The sequence below is a fragment of the Ambystoma mexicanum genome, chromosome 5p (assembly GCF_040938575.1).
Source record: "Ambystoma mexicanum isolate Mex_15411 chromosome 5p, UKY_AmexF1_1, whole genome shotgun sequence".
NCBI lineage: Eukaryota > Metazoa > Chordata > Amphibia > Caudata > Ambystomatidae > Ambystoma > Ambystoma mexicanum.
Window position 1 is genome coordinate 233,767,682 of NC_090930.1, and position 20,583 is coordinate 233,788,264.

Below are 20,583 nucleotides of genomic sequence, written 5' to 3' on the forward strand. Positions count from 1 at the left end.
AGGGAGAATACATGGGCATGTTCCTAGAGTGGCATTAGCTAGAAGTTTATGCAAGTGCTCTGAATATTTTAGAGATATTTGTTGTCTGAATTAGGGGGCATTATAACGGCAAATATAGTCTTGATGGGGAGGCCCTTGATGCTCATTATGTCAGGGAGGAGCCTCAGTGGGAAGACCAGCCAGTGGTGGTCCTCCAGCCAATGGTGGAGTGCTCTGACATGCAGAAGTGGGAAGAGGCGAAGAAGGAGAATGTGTTTGGGCATCACCCTGTGCCTGCCATTGCAGGGCTGACAAGGGAGGCACATGTGTGACTTGATAAACTTGAGCACAGAGCAAACACCACTCCCCCTTCACACAGCCCCTCTGGTCTTGACCTACTACTTGTCAAAAATGTTAAGCATACGACTGTGGAGTCTTCTGTAAGGTGGATGGCTCAAAAAGGAAAGTAAGGAGGGGCCAGAGAAGCCAGTGAAGCAAGGGCTGCACTTCAGTGATGAATGCTAAGCACAATTGGTGTTACCGGTGGCACACTGTAACGCTAACCTGATTCTCGCAGAGGCGCCGGTCTTGACTGGGCGACTACCGTATCTTCAAAGGTGATGTGCAGCACCCGGTTGGCTCTTTGGGCTGGACCTCTGTGCCCTGTATGCCTGACGTGCAGAGTAAGATGTCTGCAGATAGAAAATACGGGGTTAATGAACTGGGGTTATTGGGGTGTCCCTATCTCTTTCCTCTTCTCCTCTCCTGTAGACCCCCACAGGTTAACGCTCTCACCTTAGGTAAGTGAATGCCGAGCTCTCCATCTGCCTCGGGGCAGGGTGCTGTAACCAGTTTCTTCACCGGATAGGTAGCGCAGGCCTCTTGACTTCAGAGGACTGCTGTCCGTCGTTTACTGCACGAACGGTAAGTGCCGAGTAACTCAAATGTCTTTAAAGTCTTTAATAATGATGTCTCTTGTTTTGCAGGGTTCCGGCGATGGCGGATGACGGGCTGAAGTGCCTTGAAGATGGAGCCCGTGTGATGAATAGAAGCGCCTGGAAGCACGTAAGTAAGCGCTTGTTGCCAGCTTCACAATGCGCTCTAACTGTCTTTTTATTTTGCAGGTACAAGTTCGGAGTGGCTGCAGGGTGCCGGGATACCCACTGGGTTAGATGTGGAAAGGAGTAATGGCACGTGAGTATTAAAGTTCCCCAATGTCTTTAAACGCACCTTGTTTTGTCTTTCAGATGCGGGATGCAGCGCCGACGGCCTCCGGAGCGTGCGAAGAGTTGGTAAGCTTTTGTCTTTCAAATGCCGGAATGCAGTGTGAAGACCTCCGGAGCGCACGAAGAGTAGGTAAGCCTTTGCCTTTCAGATGCCGGAATGCTAACCTGTTCTTTCTTGTCTTTATAGGTGTTGCTGAAGACTGGATTCAGGATGGTAAGCCTTTTTCCTTAGGCCCAGGATCAGATGCAGAAGACACGATGAGCGTTCTGCTGCAGAGGATGCAGAATAACGCAAAGCAAGATTCATCCACCGGGTGTGGTTTAAATAGCCTCCTGTAGTGCTTAGGTGTCTCCTTCCACAGCCACGCCTAAGTAAGAAAAGAGTTCCTGGTAAGAAAAGAGTTCCTGCCTTCCAGAAGAGTTCCAATGTTCAGAATCTAGGGAGTGGCTCCAGCCCCACCCAACAGGAAAAGTAGTTCCAAACAGAAGAGGATCAGAGGCTCAACTGGCAGGCAAGTAAGCAGCATGGTCTGCTGCAGGTAAGTCCACCCAAGCATTATGAGCCCGGCGCTTCCAGCGCTGGGACTGGGCATATTTATGAGCCTGGTGCCACTGGCGCCAGGACTGGGTCCAAAAGGTCCCCATTGGGACTGGTTGGCACTCGGAACCTGGGTTATGGATCTGCTTCCAAGGGAGTTGGGAAAACCCTGACCTTTTGGAAGCAGAGATCATGACAGTACCCCCCCTCAAGGCCCCTCCCAAACCAGGCTTCTCCGGGGGTTTTGGCTTGTCAGGAAATGTTCGGTGAAATCTTTTGATTAGGCGAGGAGCGTGGACATATTCAGCAGGTTCCCAGGATCTCTCTTGGGGGCCGTAGCCTTTCCAGTCAATTAGGTAGAATAGTTTAGATTTGGAGATCTTGGAGTCCAGAATGCTTTTGACTTCAAACTCGAGTTCTCCATCAACTAGGATAGGTTTTGGAGATTTGGTTAGTCGGGTTTGAGGTTGCACGGGTTTTAATAGAGAGACGTGGAAGACCGGATGTATCTTCATGTGCGGGGGCAAGTCCAACTTGACCGCTACTGGGTTTACTATGGTAGTGATGGAATAGGGACCAAGGTATCTTGGGTTGAATGTGCGTGGCCCTTTTAGAGATAGATATTTGGTGGATAACCAGACTTGATCCCCTACTTGATAGTGAGGGGCTTCCTTCCGATGTTGATCTGCTCCTTTCTTGTATTGTTCTTTAGCCCTTTGAAGGTGAGAAACAGCTTCCTTAAAGGCTTGGGTGATTGTAGAATGCAGGTAGTCTACTGCTGGTGTTTCAAGATCTTGGAGGGGATCCAACTCCGAGGTTCGAGGGTGACTGCCGTACAAAAGAAAAAACGGGGTTTTCCCAGTTCCCGAATGGACAGAGTTATTGTAGGCATACTCGGCTATCCAAAGGATATCTTTCCAAGTTTTTTCAGTTTGTTGCAGCATGCAGCGTAAATACTGTTCCAGAGTTTGATTGGTCCTCTCGGTTTGTCCGTCGGTCTGAGGGTGGTGACTGGTCGATAGTCTCACATCAATTTGAGCCGACCGACAGCAACTTCGCCAAAAATGAGAAATAAATTGACTACCTCGATCCGAAATTAGAACCGAAGGAACACCGTGCAGTCGTACGATGTTTTCGAGAAATTCTCGGGCCAAAGTTGCTGCTGTTGGCAAGCCTTTGAGCGGAATGAAATGCGCCATCTTGGAGAATAAGTCCACGATTACTAGAATCGTATTATATCCGGAGCATGGAGGTAGATCGGTGATGAAGTCCATAGAAAGCGTATGCCAAGGGCGAGGTGGGATGTCAATAGGGCGTAAGAGGCCTGCTGGTCTTTCCTTTTGACTCTTGTTTTGGGCGCATACTCCACAGGACATTATAAAGTCTCTGATATCTTTTTTCCAAGATGGCCACCAGAAGTAGCGCTTGATCTTTTCTGAGGTCTTGGCTATACCGGGATGACCTTCCATTAAAGAGTCGTGATAACAAGAGATTACTTTTTTCTGTAAATCTGTGCTGGGTAGGTATAATCGTTCTTGGAAATACAATAAGTTGTCCTTTACTGCAAAGTCCTTTCCCTGCAGATGCCAATTCTGTATGTCTGCTGGAGTTACAAGTTGCCTGGCTTTATCCTTAACTTCCTCTATGGATTCTGTGGCGATTACACCCAGAATTCTTTGTTCGGGAATGATTGGTACAGGTTTAGGGTTGATCAAGTGTTCTTCCACTCCCATCCGAGAAAGGGCATCGGCTTTACCGTTCTTTGTACCAGGTCGATAGGTAATTATGAAGTCAAACTCGGCAAAGAATAATGCCCAACGGAGTTGTCTAGAGGATTGGGCTTTTGCGGTTTTCAAATATTGCAGGTTTCGGTGATCCGTAATCACAGTAACGGTGTGTCGGGCCCCCAGCAGATAATGCCGCCAAGCCTTAAAGGCAGACTTGATAGCCAGAAGTTCCTTGTCAGTAATCGTGTAATTGACTTCAGGAGGGGAGAATTTGCGGGACCAAAATGCCACGGGATGCAACTGATTGGTTACCGGGTCCTTTTGTGATAGAACTGCCCCCATGGCAAGGCTTGAAGCATCAGTTTCCACGATGTAGGGGAGTTCGGGGCGAGGGTGTTTTAAGATTGGTGCAGAGATAAATTTAGTCTTCAAATCCTGGAAAGCTTGTTCCGCCTCGGTAGACCATTCAAAACGTTTGTTTTTCTTTAACAAGGCAGTGATGGGCTGGACTATTCGAGAGAACTCGGGGATAAACCTGCGGTAAAAGTTAGCGAAGCCTAACATGCTTTGCACACCTTTTACGGAAGATGGTGATGGCCATTTGAGAACTGCATCGACCTTCTTTGAATCCATACGCACTCCGCCAGGCGATAATATGAATCCCAAGAATTCAACTTCAGTCACGTTGAAAACATATTTTTCCAACTTAGCGAAAAGTTTGTGTTGACGCAATCTTTCGAGTACCATTTTCACATGTTTCCGATGTTCAGATTCCGATGAAGAATAAACGAGATTGTCGTCGATGTAAACAACAACACACACATCTATGAGCTCTCTGAGGACATCGTTCATAAAATATTGAAAGGCGGCCGGGGCATTGCAAAGTCCGAAGGGCATGACCTGATATTCAAATAGCCCATACTTGGTGCGGAAGGCCGTCTTCCATTCATCGCCCTCTTTTACTCGTACCAAGTGGTAAGCTCCTCTAAGATCCAGCTTTGTATATATGCATGCTTTTCTGACTTGGTCCAGGAGTTCAGGGATCAAAGGTAACGGATATCTATTCTTAACGGTGATCTGGTTCAGGGAGCGATAATCGATACAAGTTCTAAGGTCTCCTTCCTTTTTTGGAACGAAGAACAAAGCTGAAGAGGCAGGGGACTTGGAAGGACGAATAAACCCATTTGCCAGGTATTGATCCAGGTATTGTCGAAGGTGAAGGTTCTCAGGCTCGGTGAGGGCATAAATTCTACTACAAGGAGGAGTAGATCCAGGTATCAGGTCTATCTGGCAGTCATAAGACCTATGAGGAGGTAGAGAGTTAGCCTGCTCCTTCCGGAAAACATCTTGGTATTCTAGGTATTCGGGAGGTAACTGGGGAGTCTCTGAAGAAATTGCTGCCAGTGCAACACCAGGTGGAGGGTGACAAGTAGAGACACATTCTGGAAACTGGACTGTTCTTGCTCGCCAATCGATCAGAGGATTGTGTTTCTCTAACCAAGGTATTCCTAGAATAATCTGGAACTGAGGGGCCTTGATCACATCAAACACGATCTTCTCATGGTGTCCATCTTGACTTACTAGCGTCACCTCTTGAGTGGTATGCGTTACTGGCCCGGAGGCTATCTCCGTACCATCCACCGTAGTAATGACGTCCTTTACAGCCTTGGGACAAAGAGTTAGATTCATCCTCAAAACCATTTCATGATCCACATAATTGCCGATGGCACCGCTGTCGACGTAAGCTTCAATTGCATGTAATCGATCCGGATTATCAGGGCTAATGAGGACCATAGGTATCACGAAATGCGAGGTCACGGAACTGGTTTTCACGCTCGGCAAGAGGACCTCTATTCTTGTCGGGCGAGGTCGTTTCCCTGCTCAGAGTTTGTAACTGTGGTAACTGCAGCTCCTACTGCCTTCTTGGCAGGTTTCACCGGACAGTCTCGAAGAAAGTGCCCTGAGTTTCCGCAATATAGGCATAATTGCAACTGTTTTCTCCTTTCCCGCTCCCTTTGTGTTAGAGGACCTTTCAGACCCCCTATTTGCATGGGTCCCCCGGAGTCTACTCCTTTGGAAGGAGTTGGCGGTTTGGAAAATACTCGAGCATCAAACTTGGAACGATCGGCCTTCCTGTTCTGCAGTCTGTGATCTATTTGAACGACCAAGTCTATATAATCCGAACAGTCTTGTGGGGGATTCACTACTTGGGCTAAAACGTCTTTGAGCTCTCCACGTAGACCTCTATAAAACAGCGTAATCCTTTTGTCCTCAGGCCATTGAGTTTCCACTATTAGTCTATTGAAAGATGCAATATAAGCCAAAAGGTCTTGATTACCCTGTCGCAACGAAAGAAGCTCATTGTCCAAGGCCTGCCCCTGTGCATGTCTTGCGAACAGTTTTTCCATACTAAGCTGAAAGGCTTGAAAATCATGGAGAACCGGATCATCTTGATTAACTAGAGGTATCGACCAGTCTGCCGCATTGCCACTAAGGTACGAAAGTACAAAAGCTACTTTAGCTTGATCAGTTGGAAAGGCGGCTGGCCGGCATAAGAAGTGCAACCGGCACTGATTGATAAATACCGCAAACCTCTTTGGGTCACCAGAAAATCATTCGGGCGGAGCCAGAGGTACATTCCCAGGTAGGTTGATCTGCACTGGATTCATAGAGGATGTTGAAGGAAGATTTGCCCCTGATGCGGGTAGCGGGGTTTGTCCGGCTTGTGACTGTAGCAATTGTCTAGCAAGATCATCTGTTCTCTCCTTGGAAATAATTAGTTCCCTTCTTAGAGCGTTCGTTTCCTGACGAGCTGCATGCACTTCTGCCCTTAGTTCCCCAAGTAACCGGGCTAGGTGGTCAGTATCCGAGGTTTCCATAGCGCCTGGGCGAGAGTTTTGCGGTAGGCTTTGCGTTCTGTAACGCTCACCTGATTCTCGCAGAGGCGCCGGTCTTGACTGGGCGACTACCGTATCTTCAAAGGTGATGTGCAGCACCCGGTTGGCTCTTTGGGCTGGACCTCTGTGCCCTGTATGCCTGACGTGCAGAGTAAGATGTCTGCAGATAGAAAATACGGGGTTAATGAACTGGGGTTATTGGGGTGTCCCTATCTCTTTCCTCTTCTCCTCTCCTGTAGACCCCCACAGGTTAACGCTCTCACCTTAGGTAAGTGAATGCCGAGCTCTCCATCTGCCTCGGGGCAGGGTGCTGTAACCAGTTTCTTCACCGGATAGTTAGCGCAGGCCTCTTGACTTCAGAGGACTGCTGTCCGTCGTTTACTGCACGAACTGTAAGTGCCGAGTAACTCAAATGTCTTTAAAGTCTTTAATAATGATGTCTCTTGTTTTGCAGGGTTCCGGCGATGGCGGATGACGGGCTGAAGTGCCTTGAAGATGGAGCCCGTGTGATGAATAGAAGCGCCTGGAAGCACGTAAGTAAGCGCTTGTTGCCAGCTTCACAATGCGCTCTAACTGTCTTTTTATTTTGCAGGTACAAGTTCGGAGCGGCTGCAGGGTGCCGGGATACCCACTGGGTTAGATGTGGAAAGGAGTAATGGCACGTGAGTATTAAAGTTCCCCAATGTCTTTAAACGCACCTTGTTTTGTCTTTCAGATGCGGGATGCAGCGCCGACGGCCTCCGGAGCGTGCGAAGAGTTGGTAAGCTTTTGTCTTTCAAATGCCGGAATGCAGTGTGAAGACCTCCGGAGCGCACGAAGAGTAGGTAAGCCTTTGCCTTTCAGATGCCGGAATGCTAACCTGTTCTTTCTTGTCTTTATAGGTGTTGCTGAAGACTGGATTCAGGATGGTAAGCCTTTTTCCTTAGGCCCAGGATCAGATGCAGAAGACACGATGAGCGTTCTGCTGCAGAGGATGCAGAATAACGCAAATCAAGATTCATCCACCGGGTGTGGTTTAAATAGCCTCCTGTAGTGCTTAGGTGTCTCCTTCCACAGCCACGCCTAAGTAAGAAAAGAGTTCCTGGTAAGAAAAGAGTTCCTGCCTTCCAGAAGAGTTCCAGTGTTCAGAATCTAGGGAGTGGCTCCAGCCCCACCCAACAGGAAAAGTAGTTCCAAACAGAAGAGGATCAGAGGCTCAACTGGCAGGCAAGTAAGCAGCATGGTCTGCTGCAGGTAAGTCCACCCAAGCATTATGAGCCCGGCGCTTCCAGCGCTGGGACTGGGCATATTTATGAGCCTGGTGCCACTGGCGCCAGGACTGGGTCCAAAAGGTCCCCATTGGGACTGGTTGGCACTCGGAACCTGGGTTATGGATCTGCTTCCAAGGGAGTTGGGAAAACCCTGACCTTTTGGAAGCAGAGATCATGACACACACATTTTGGTACTAAACTATTTACCTGGTTGTCAACATAGCCCCCTCCAAGGGCAAGGGTGCAGCTTCACATCATCAGTGGGAATGCCTTGCCAAGCAGCAGGCAATAACTGCACTTGCAAACCTGCTCATTGAGTGCAAGTAGAACTGATGGCTAAGGCTTCCAGCAGGACTATGTTGCTGATACCAAACAACAAATGGTTGGAGGGGGCATGCCACTGGCACTGCATGCATTTTGGTTGATTCCACAGGACTGGCTTATGCAGCATGCAGGCCCATTCTTTTTGAATGTCCTGGTTCATCTCATATTGGGGTAGCTTGGCTTTGGAGTAGCAATTGAGGCTGTCATGGTGAGGGTTCTTCCACAGCACAATCCTTCACTGCAGTACGTTGCTGTTGAGGGGGGGGTATATTAGGCATTCATATGAGAAGAACAGGCCTCTCAGGTAGACTCTGCACACATGAGAGTGGCAGCACTCTGTGGGAGAGCGGTCAACTTTGTGGGAGGATGGACATTTTGGAATAGCCAGTGAAATTGAAAAAGTATCTCTGTGGGAGAGCAGAACTTTAGTGTTTGGCTGACCAATGTTGTAGAATCAGTCATTTCTGTGGGTGGGTGCACTCCATGGGAGAACACAAGAAATGTAGGGAGTGGCTGAAACTTGTGAGAGAGTCATAGAGCATTAGGAGATGGCTACACTCTGTGGCAGAGACTCGGAAATGTTGGTGAGGATCAGCTTGACTTGTGACAATAGCAAGACTAAAACAGTACTGTCACAAAAAGGCAATTGCATGTTGTCATCAGAAACTCAGCAACTTGTCAGGGCCTGGAAGTCATTAGTTGGGCCATCTGTTTCCCAACAACACACACCTTGAAAAGTTTCCACTTCACTTTTTGTTGCCTGACATGTACCGGGTTCAAGTTATCTCATCATCATCAGAGCTGGTTTTTTCTCTATGGGAAGATATAATTATAGCGTGCCACAAAGAAGTGCTTGTTCATTTTGTTTGTAAAGGTCGGTTGTTCTGCAAGTGGCACTGGGAATTTCTTTCTGCATTTAGAGACAATAGCCCCAGCTTTACTAAAAGCTATGGCAGATTGCACACTTTTGCAGGCATCGTAATGAATAAGTAGCAACTCAACACTAGGTTGAATGAATCTCTTTCTGGTTCATGTTTCCTCCCCTCAGTATAAGTGTCAGGTAGATGGACATCAAACATCTGTGCAGGTGGTTGTTAACCTGTGTGTTGTTGGTGACCCATCTCTATTGATGTATAAGATGCTTGATAAGGTAGTCGATCAGCACTTACTTCTGTAGGCTATGCACACACTGCTCACAAAGATTTCAACAGGTGTCAGTAATGTAATAACCATGGAAGCTATCAATCTTGTGATTTGTGGGGTGAAAATACCCCCCCAGAGTGACTGAGATTGAGAGGCCATGCTAGGCCCCTATTGCGAGAGTGAAGCTGGCTTATGTGGAGTTCCATTGAAATATAAAAGCCAGTACAAAAGAGTCATTTTTCAATATAAGGTCTAGCAAATGGAAAACATTAGCCTATTTCAACTTTAGTAAAATACAAAGAGACTGAGATGAAGGAGAGTGTGCCTTAGAACGGTATTATTGTAACTGTGTCCAATTGAGGCAAACAAAAAGAAACATGTGATGCAATAGTTGCTGACTTTGTGTAAACGGGCAAAAGCCACCTTAGACAGATGTTAAACTGCAGCAGTGTACATGGAACGAAAAGATACATTGTAAACACTTCACATTTGGAAGATAAAAATGAAGAATGATGCCTGACATTTAAGAAATAAAGTCAAATGACATTGTGTTTATCAGGAATAAAGAGACTTAACGTTCATCATATAAAATGACAGCCTGGAAAGAGAAAGGCTTATTTTGGTTTTGTAGAAGTGAACACTAGTTCCTATGTTAACTGTGGCCTATCTGTGTGCATAAGATACATAATTAATCTACCTCTGTTCTAATATAGTAGAAAAGAAAGATTGTATATATGAACAGCATGCCTAAGTGGAATACAAAATGTTACATGTTAAACACATTGGGCCTCATTACGACCCTGGCGCTCCCGGATTGAAGGAGGCCGGTACAGCCCGGCCCCTTTCATTCCGGGAGGGCCGATTACAAGCTTCCCATCGCGGGACCTGGATCGCATGCCTGGTAAAACCAGGCGTGCTTTCCGGGTCCCGCGAGGGGAAGAGGGAGGCAATAATGGGCCAGATGTAATCTGCCCGTTATTATCTCCCTCCCCATTCCCATTGAGCCCTATGGGGGCTCAATGGGAATGGGGCGGGGTTACTCTATGGAGGACTTACCGGGTCCTCCTATTTTGGAGTAACCCGGTAAGTCCTCATTGCAGGAACCCAGTAATGGAGCCCGGAACGGTGGCAGCCGTGGATCTAATAGCTCCATGGCTACCACCGTTCTCGTAATGAGGCCCATTGTGTCAAATCTAAAATACTATTCTTTTAGAATAATGTATGTAGCTTGTTTTTCCCCATTGAAATGGAAGGTATGTGCCTCTGAAACATTGACCTCAAGACCTTTGGCTGAGGACCTCTACCTCTGGTTGTCAGCTTAAATGCTAAAATATACAGAGTATAAATCATAATTGTGGGATCTGCATGTAACAAAGCCAGCATAAATTACCTATAATGTCATGTCTGCCCATTAATTGTGCATTAGCTTCAAACAAAAACCTTTGAAGATGTGATGCTGTCATGACCACTGGGCAAGGACCACTAGTTCCATCATCTAAAGGGTCCAGGTGGACCCAGTCCTGGCGCCTCTGGCGCCAGGCTCATGAGAAAGTATGCTGTGCACACTTTATTTCTGGTGCATGTGTTATTTCCTCCCCTGCAGGTTCCCCACGTGCATCCAGGTCGGGCGTGGCCATAGGGATACATTGGGCCACACATGCAACATCCTCTGGGAGTGGCAAGGTGGGGCCACAAGGCAGAGCCAAGAAGGCGTGGTTGGCGCCGAGCTATTTAAGCCTGCCCCGCCCTCATGCAAGCTCTTTGCGTTAGTCTGCTTATAGCAGCACAACGCTCACCGCCGCCTGAAGCGCTCTTTCTTGATTCCAGCAATACCATTGGTTGAAGCGCAGCTTACTTAACTCCAGCAACATCATCTCCAGCCTGCATCTTACCTGATTCTAGCTATACCATTGCCTGAAGCGCCTCTTACCTGATTCCAGCCATACAATCGCCTGAAGTGCATCTTACCTGACTCCCGCAATCCCATCGCCTGCAGCGCATCTTACCTGATTCCAGCAGTCACCACAGTCGAAGCGCATTCTCACCTGTTCCGGGCGTCTAAGCTACACGGGAGCTCTTCTCGTCCAGCATCCTCGCGGATCCATCCATCCAGCAACCGCCGGCAGGTCTATGAATAGCTGCCTCTCGTCAGACGTCTCCTGGAGAAAAGGACAAACAAGGTTAGAAACAACATAAAGACTTTACGCTAAGGTCGCGCGCAAGACATACCTCGCGCTTGACCTTAGAACACAATTTACCTTCTACTGGGGACATCATAAACTCCTCTGGCCCCCATTTTGACTCGTTCCCAACACTGATACTCTGCTGGGCCCTTCACCGCCTATTGGGGAGAAGGAAAGACATTACAAGGGTTACAGACAATAATCACAGACAAAAGACATTGCAAAAGGATACAGACAGTAATCATTGTTGAGAAATGCTTCCCTTTGAAGCGGATCACCCACAGCCAGTTTGGGCTGCCACACACACAGACCAGTGAAGAAACTAGGTTCATTAAAGGCACCCCTGCAGTTGAGAAGCAGGATGAGAGCTCATCCTCATAAATAAACAGGTGAGACTATATGGGTAGACACATGCTCACCTCATTTTGGGAAGAAGGGTTCAAGGGAAATCACAGTCCAACCACAGAATTTCCACTGCCTCTCGTATTCTCTCAGGGGCAGTGTCAGCAACCAGCGCAGTCAACACTACAGGAGCTGGGGAAGAAGTCTGATGTCCAGGGGGGGCTGCAACCGCGCCCCAATTTACCCGTAGAGACCAGGTGAGTGTAACAGAATGCAAAGCCTCTCCGAATCTCTGCCTGGGCGTTACGAACACCTCGGAAACTGACCAGTTGGTCCAATTGCTGGGGGAACTGTGGGCCGAAGTACATGCCTCCAGACAAGAAACCAATCAGTTAAGAAGGGGCCTTATTGTAGCCCGAGAACGAACTGATGACTTGACAAGGCAGATGCTTCAGACACACGCAGGGCAGGTTCGATTACCTGGAATTGCACAGACTCCTATGCCACAGCTGATACCACCAGTTCAAGTGATGCTCCCAGGAGCAGTGCCACTGGCCCCACCCGAACGTTTACCGGCGATCCTAACAAGTATGCCATATTCATGAACCAAAGTCACCTTCACTTTTTGTGCCGTCCTGGGACCTTTCCTAATAATAGCGCAAGAGTTGCCGATACCATTAGTAAATCAGGATCATCCTCTACTCCGAAACTTTGGAGAATTCCAATGGGAATTGGAGAAATTGTTTGCTAGACACACCCAATTACAAGCCCTGGATAACAAACTATTGTCCCTCAGACAGGGATACCATGATCTGCTGACTTATATTGCCACCTTTAATTGCCTCGTAGCTCAGACAAATTGGCCAGAAGAGAAGAGGACCATACTATTTTATTGGGGATTGTGTGGTGAACCAAATGATGTTCTAGCCCAAATGGTCAATCCTCCTGAATGCTGTGTGGAGTACATCAATCTGACGGTACAGCTGGCCCACAAGTTGCAGGACCGAAAAATGGATCGCACAAGAACTGAAGGGATGTCGGTCTATATGCGACCCCGGGACAATCAAATCAAAGCCCACAAACCGACCGAGCCTATGCAGATCGGGGGATTATGGGCTCCTATCTCCAAGGCGGAGAGAGAAAAGAGGAGACAACAACAACTCTGTTTATACTGCAGACGAGCAGGACATTTCCTCCTTCGGTGGGTGAATCTTTATGCCCTCTTTGTTAGAGTTTCCTACATGCACGTCTGCAGGACCACTCAGAGGAATCGCCATGCCCTCCCCCAGTAGACAACGCTTTCCCATACCCTTCCTGTCACCAAGATTGATGATGGTCGAATCCTCAGAGGCCAGAACTTCCTTACTATCTGAACCCTCCTCCTCCACTGGGTATACTGAGATGTTACTCAAATCGAAGGAGGGGCTATCCTCCTCCTGCATATTATTTAGGGGTGGTGAGGCCTTACCTGCCTCAGCCTTCACCACTCTTTCTTTATTTGGTAGTCCCTTCCTCGATTTGAATACATCTCTTTTCTTCTGCTCCAGGACATCCCTGTCAATCTGCATATGTCTATCCACTTCCATCCTTAAATTACGCAGACATTTCCTAGACCCCTTATTTTGCTGGGTTTTTGGGCTTTTTTTGTTTATGTCCCACACTATTATCGTTGTCAGGGATCTTTGCCTTTGGGCTACTATTCAAAGGTTTTTTTCCCCTGGACTTCTACTAGTCCAAGACATGACACAGATGGGTGGGCTATTTCTGATTTATTAACTTCCGGAATTACTACAGCCCCCCACCCCCCCAACCCCTTGTTCACCACCGGGGCTTCCTTATTCCTTAGCACCACCCCTGCTTCCTCAGGAGTACCAAGCCCTGTTGTAACATTCCCTTTTAAATGCAGAGTATTAAAGACTGATACTGACATTATGTATCCCTCTAGTAAGTTTACCTTATTCAGGACTTCCTTTACTGATTTATAAAGTCCTGAATTTCGAAATTCAACGTGTCATAACCTCTATCCATAGAATCCATAATCCTGGACAAAAATTGGGAATGACAGTTTGTCGACTGAGGGCAGTTGGTCCTGTTGGGGAACCTCTTTAATACCTTCAACCTTTAGTGTCTCTGCGTCAGGCCCAGTACCCCAAGTGGACCCATTTAATTTCAATCCCCTACCTCCTTGATATTCCCAGTCTACTCCTGACATGCCATGACCCACAAATCCACCACCCCTACTTTGTTTACCACAAAGGTGGTCTCCTAAGAGGGTCTCTGACAAATCTGAGTCTCTTACCGGGGATTCAGGGATTGTCAATTCTTTAGATTTAAAGCCCATTGGCCCATAAGCCTTTCTGGCTAGCTCATGTGAAAGCAATGGGGCCAGTATAGAGTTATCTGATACTAAGTCTCTCTCCCCCATCCCTGACTCTGTCACCAAAGAATTCATATTTGATTCAGTATTAGAGAGAACACGGTTTATATCCCCCACAACCTCAGCCATCGAGTCCACTTGTTTTGCTGGGTCCTGATTAGCCTCCTCCAAGTCCTCCTTCTCCACCTTGGAGATTCTTTGAGTGGATCCCAAAACAATGTCCTCTACCATGGGAAATTGTGAGCCTCCATTACCCAGTGGAGTAGTTTGCGAGCATAACGGAAGGGTAATTACTACGTGGGGAGGTCCCTGGCCCCCCAACTGTGGGGTCCCCTCTGGTGTACCACTCATGCTTCTGAGCGTGACACCAATTGAAAAAAACTTTATAAAAGATCCCAGATACTCCTGGGCAACTCCTCTGGAACGCTGCAGTAAATTAAAATAATGAAAAATTACTGAATGCTAAAACAGCCTAAGCAGGCGGCTTAAAAAAGTGAAAGTGTGAAATTAGCCAGTATGAGTTCCTGTGGGAAGCAAAGTCACCAGACCAGTGATCGGCACCTTACCCTCCAACAATCGTTTAAAGCGTTAATGCCTTCAATTGCTTACAGATTTCCAAGATTTATGAGCACACAATTTTGTGTGCCTGCAATATGTAAATAGCAAATGCCGAATCAACAACCACAAAAATGCAAGTAAGTGCTCACAACCCCAATCATCCGACTATGATTGGACTAGCAATAAATATTACACGTGTTCAGCTGTGTATGGTCTGGAACAACCAAACCCCAATCAGCCGACTGTGACTGGGCTTGTAGTGAGTATTACAATATTACAGTATCTGCAGCAGTATCTGCAGCAACCAAGCCACATGGGGAGAGACTTGCTTGGAACTCCAGTTCTTTTAAGCAAGTTAACGTCTGTAGTTGCCCAAACAAATAACATTGAGAATCAAACTATAGTTAATCCGGGGAGCTTGCTTACGTCCCCACTCAGCAAACTTTAGCCGCCCGAACCGCAGGTTTCAAACAAATTTCAAAGCAGATTTCAAACAATGTCCGACTGTGATTAGGCTAGCAGTGCTTTTTACACAATTCCAGCTGTGTGTGATCAGAAGCGACCAAACCACAAGGGGAGAGACTCGCTCGCAACCCCAGTTCTTTTAAGCAAGTTAACGTCTGTAAATGCCCAAACAAATAACGTTAGAAATCAAACAATAGCCAATCCGGACAGCTTGCTTTGATCCCCAATCAGCAGTCTTTAACTGGCCGAACAACAGGTTTCAGCACAATGACCGCGGTATAAATCATGCGGGGAGAGACTTGCTCGCGGACCCAATAAAAGAAGAATAGATTGACATGTATGCTTTAAACAGATGACTGGCAGCATTAATGATCAAAAAGAATAGTTTCTCAGGCACAGGGAACACCCAACAGCTCGAAGAGCCGCCAGAGTCGGTCTCCCCCCCCCCCTGCCCTTAGAAATCAGAGGGTATCAGCAGTCTAACTGCACCCAGTCACTGTACCTAACTTTTTGTCCTCCGTCAGACAGGCTGTCAGGATGCAAATAAAAGATTCGTAAAACAAAGTAAAGGCAAGTCAGACACACTTCTTTTACCGTGTCTTGGGTGGCCCATGGAATCAAAGCCACCAATACTCAGATGAATATCAGGTGGAGCATACGTCCCCACCATGGCCAACACGTTGACAATCACTTGCTCAACACTTCCGCTACACTTCGCGTAGCCCTGGATATTTATTCAGTGCACTCCAGTACGCCCCTCCACGTTCCTTAAAGGGACAGCAACCCAATACTGGCAAATGGTGACAAAATGCTCTGGCAGTGTTTTCTCCTGCTCACACTTCCTCAACAATTCCCGATTTGCACAATCAACTATAAATATAATTTAATTAATTCCCATAGGGTCATTTATCACTGGGTGATGTTTTTGTCGGAATTCGAAATTGACAAAGGACTACAACAGTGCACTCAGTGTAAATGACTCTAGTCTGTAATGTAATTGGGTAACCCTGCTGATCAATTGAATATGCTAGTGTCCCCAAAACAAAAATCCCAACACCTTGCATTCCCATTGAAAACAAATTGTGTAAAACGAATGTTCCCTTTCAGTCCAAATCAGAATTCCAAAATATTGCATTTTACCTAAATACAAAGCCCAACACGATTTCCCATTGTGTTCCCCCTCCCAGTACTTTATCTTCAGATGAGAGGGGTCATATCTAATTGATGCCTGGAGGGTGGGGGTTGCTGGGAGAAAGAAGTATTGCGCAAAACTAAGCAATCACTGTGTGTTTTGTATTTTTCCTATTGGTCAATTTGCAAGAGATCTGATGTAAATTGTGATTGCCAACTTCCAAATTGTACCTGTATCTTATAGCAACTGAAAGTCCTTTAAACCTATGTTTTTCAATTTGTGCAAGACATTTGAATTGGTGATATTGTGTAGTGCCTCTGCTTTAGTGGTTGATGTTTTTGTGATGCCTATGATTCTTTGCAAACACTTAAATACATGTATATTCTTATGTACCTGCCTGCTTGCTAGCTGATTTATGGTGAAAATGGTATTTTGATGTAGGGTACGATAGAAGTGGTAGCCTCACTGAAAATTAATCTGTAAAGCATTTTAGCGTGCACCACCTTGCTTGGGGTGGGGGGGGCGTGGAATTCCCTGAGTTGAGAGTGACTGCCTAATGAACCATGACACAATTGGGGGCTCAAGTCAGGGACTGGTTCTTCACTTGTGACGGTGCAGTTGCAGCAGACAATTCATATTCATATGTGTGCAATTGAATTGCAGTGGAGAGAACATAGTGTTTGCATTGTTAAGGTGCCATTCAAACTTGTACCCTGGGTTCTATGGCGGTGTATAGATAAAACAGGTTGCCAGTCAATTCGTCGAAAAAAATTGGTCGACCAGACAAATGGTCGAAGCAAATTGGTCGAAAACCATTTCGTCGAAATTTTCTTTTTTCTATTTTAACCCTTTTTTTTTTTTTTTTGGGGGGGTCCCCCCCCAACCCCCTTTTTTTCTCTAAAAACCCCTTTTTTAACTAAACGAAAACCCAAAAAATAAATATATAAATAAAAAAAAAATTTCGACGAAATGGTTTTCGACCAAATTGCGTCGACCAAATTGCAGTCGACCAGTTTTTTTTCGACGAGTTGACTGGACACCGATAAAACAGTGTTGATTTTCTGTTGGCATTGGGAGTGGAAACTTAGCAGGAACAAGGTTGAGATTTTTGCCCTTGCATAGAGAGTATTTAAGGTGCAGAACACATTTCAGAATGAGCACAGTGGAAATCAATGTGGCCAGGAAGCACCTCCTATCCAAATTGTTTATTAAAGGTTAATGGGTAGAACAGGAACATGAAATGTGGCGAGGCAGAATGATGCAGGAGGTTACCTCTGCAAATCTTGACATGTGGCAGGGTAATGGGCTGCTACATCAGACCATGCTAAACTTTTACATGACACAAACCAGCAAAGATGAGCAAATTAAAATGGCTCAGCTCACAGTTTACATTTATTTCAAAATGTTGTTCATAGAAGATAGACACCTGAATAGTGTTGCAAAACCAAGTCGAGTTTTAGACTCAAGCCCAGAAAGAGCTGAAACAATTAGAAGAGAAAGTGCAACAGAGCCAAAACTCAGAGCTAATATTTGAAAATATTATTGAACAGCTAAAAGATGAGCTGAAACCACAGCAGCGAGAATATGTAGAGTGAGAGATGCAATGTTCTGGACTGGAAGCAGAGTATAATGAATCTTTTGAAAATCTGCGCGCAAGTCAACACACATTAAATGAGCAGGTTGTATAATAGAGCCTTCTTAGAGGACATTTTCAGATTTCAATCAGTGCTAAATGAACTGAAATTTGAAAACAGCCAGTTAATTATTAAGTGGGTTGATTCAAGTCAAGAGAATAGTGCCTTTTCTCAAGAAGTGCATCAGTAAAGGGCGGATGCAGAGAAAAGTGTATCATGTTCTCAGGAACTGACAGACATGAGGCTAGAAAATGCAAAATTGAAGGAACATGTGAGGCAGGCAAAGGTTGTCATAGAGCAGGCAACACATGCCAGAATTGAGCAACAGGAGGAGATTAGCCACCTGAAAAAGAAATGATCTGAATATGCGCAGATGATGCAAGCCTCACAGTAGGAAAATGTGTCCCATTGTGTAGAGAACAAGGGACTAAGAGACCAATTAATGGCACAGAATACAGTGCTAGAAGCCACTCAAACACTGGTGTCAGAATTGAAAACACAGTCTTCCGCATACGACAAAGAGATGGGGACTGAGAAAAACAAATGTGAGAGGTTGGAAAGTGAAATAGCCAAATATAAACAGGCTTTGTGGCACCCTCAACAGGCAGGGTATGGAAAAGCACCCTCCGATTACAGAGTGGTGACCTCTCTACCAGGGACCTCATGCCATCTCACAACCTGCTATGTTCAGAGTGCAGCTGACTTCATGAATACTGCTTATCAAGAAAGAGGAAACATGAGGGAGCTGGACTCACCCAGGCACAGTCAAATTGACCCAGAAGGCCAGTCCTTATCAGCTATTGATGAACATTCATCTCTACCAAACAGAAGGGAAGGTGGCCAGATCAGTGGGCTCTGGTATTTTAAATAAACCCTGGAAGGTACTTCTGACCAGGAGAGCTCAACTGATGAAGAAGATCAAGGATTTGGACTGGTAGAAAATTAAATCACAAAGGGACCACCTACTTCACGTTGGAGAAAGAGAAGGACCAGAGTTTAGGCCTCAAAATATTATTTTAAAAAACTCCACACATTCAGGGATGTGGGGGAATTCCACACCATGCCCGGAAGGAGGGATGAGGAGGATGAGTGCACTCCTGTGCAAAAAGGGGAGTAAAAGGGAAATTATCCTGAGAGCCTACAGCACCTTAGGACAGAAGAGTCCAGAGGCGTCATTCTGGGAGGTAGGGGCACCTAGAGGACAGGGAATGGACCACCAATCGCAGCAGCTCTGAGTCAAAGGGTGAGTGGACTGGGTACAGCAGAAACAAAAGTCTGCCAAACAGAAAAGCGTATGACCCTGGATTGGGTCATAGAACAGGCCACCCAGATTTATGAGGTCTAAAAGCCCTTACAAAAACAAAAACAACCCTAAAAACATGTAGTGCATGTGAAAATTGAGCCAGAAAACATGGCGACGAAGCGAGGCAATCTTGGATATTCACTTCCATTTACTGGAATGAAACAGTAATGAAAGCCTACTTTTTTCTGGGCTCAGTCAGTAAATATGTATTTCTGCTGCGAAGACAAGTTCACATATTTATGTCAGATGATCAAGTGATGCAGTCTCACTGAGAGGGAGGATGCTGCACTCCAGATCCAGTTAGAACAATGAATCTCTTTACCTACCTGCTGTGGGACTAAGCAGTTCTGTAGTGGCCGAGATGAAGGTGTCTTCTGTGATGATCATAACGGTGATGCATTATTTCTTTGTCTATATATAACAGATTATGTGTTTATTTTTTCTTTCTGTATGTTATAATTGATTAAAGGGCCTGTAACGTGCCATTTTTCTTATAACTATAACCAACGTGTTATGTGTAATTCTTTGCCTATCTGACTGCACTAACTAATTTTGCCAGGGCCAGAAGAATGTACGTACGATATCTCCACAGGTGGCCACTATAAAGCAAAACAAAACCCCAAACCATCAAACACGCCTGCCGCTGCAAAGGTAGCTGATGTGAAACATACTCCTCCATTGGATTTGGAGGTTGGGGGAAAAAAATACTCCTCCCACCAATAAGCAGAACAAGAGGCAGTAGAGACCCTTGGATCCAACCCAATCGGGTGGTAGGCAGGCTACCAGACAAAAGACCCTTCTGACCGGCCACCTGTGTAAGTCCAAAATACAAAGATACAAGACCTTCAAACAGATTTATCTGGACTCCACCGGTACAAGAGGGTGTTCCAATCAGGTGAGTACAACTCCAGCAAACCTCCCTCGAATCTTCCCTCCAAATTTCCCTCAGGGGGGAAGTAACATTCCACCCCTTAACCTAAGCTTCTTTTCCAAAAACCCTTCAAACCCTAATTTTAGTTATCAAGCATTATTTTCAGGTTTTTCAAAACAGTGTGTGTGGACCTGTTTTTGTCAATAATAGGGTATTGGCTGTCATGCTTTTTGCTGCCATTTTTTTGATGTGTGGAATCAAAGTGATTTTATTTTGTTTGCTTCCTTCTGGTATGCATTTTTACTTTCTTATATGTTGTGGTCTGCAAAATGTATTACTGTTCACCATCAGGAGGGACTGTAATTAAATGTGTACATGAATATATAGGTGCTGGCAGCCTGATCTAATGCATTCTGCTTAAATTGTAGGTACAGTATAGTGAGGATGAGGCTGTAGAATTGCAACAACTTAGATTAATCAACCTTCAATATCACTGCCATATGTTATGCTTATTGACATCAGTAATCCCCATTTGGGGAAGATAATTACTCCTCTGCGAAAGGATGTGCTGGTTTAAGCAGCTCAATGTAAGAAATCCTCAGGGGCACCAAAAACATTAAAATCTTCAGTGATG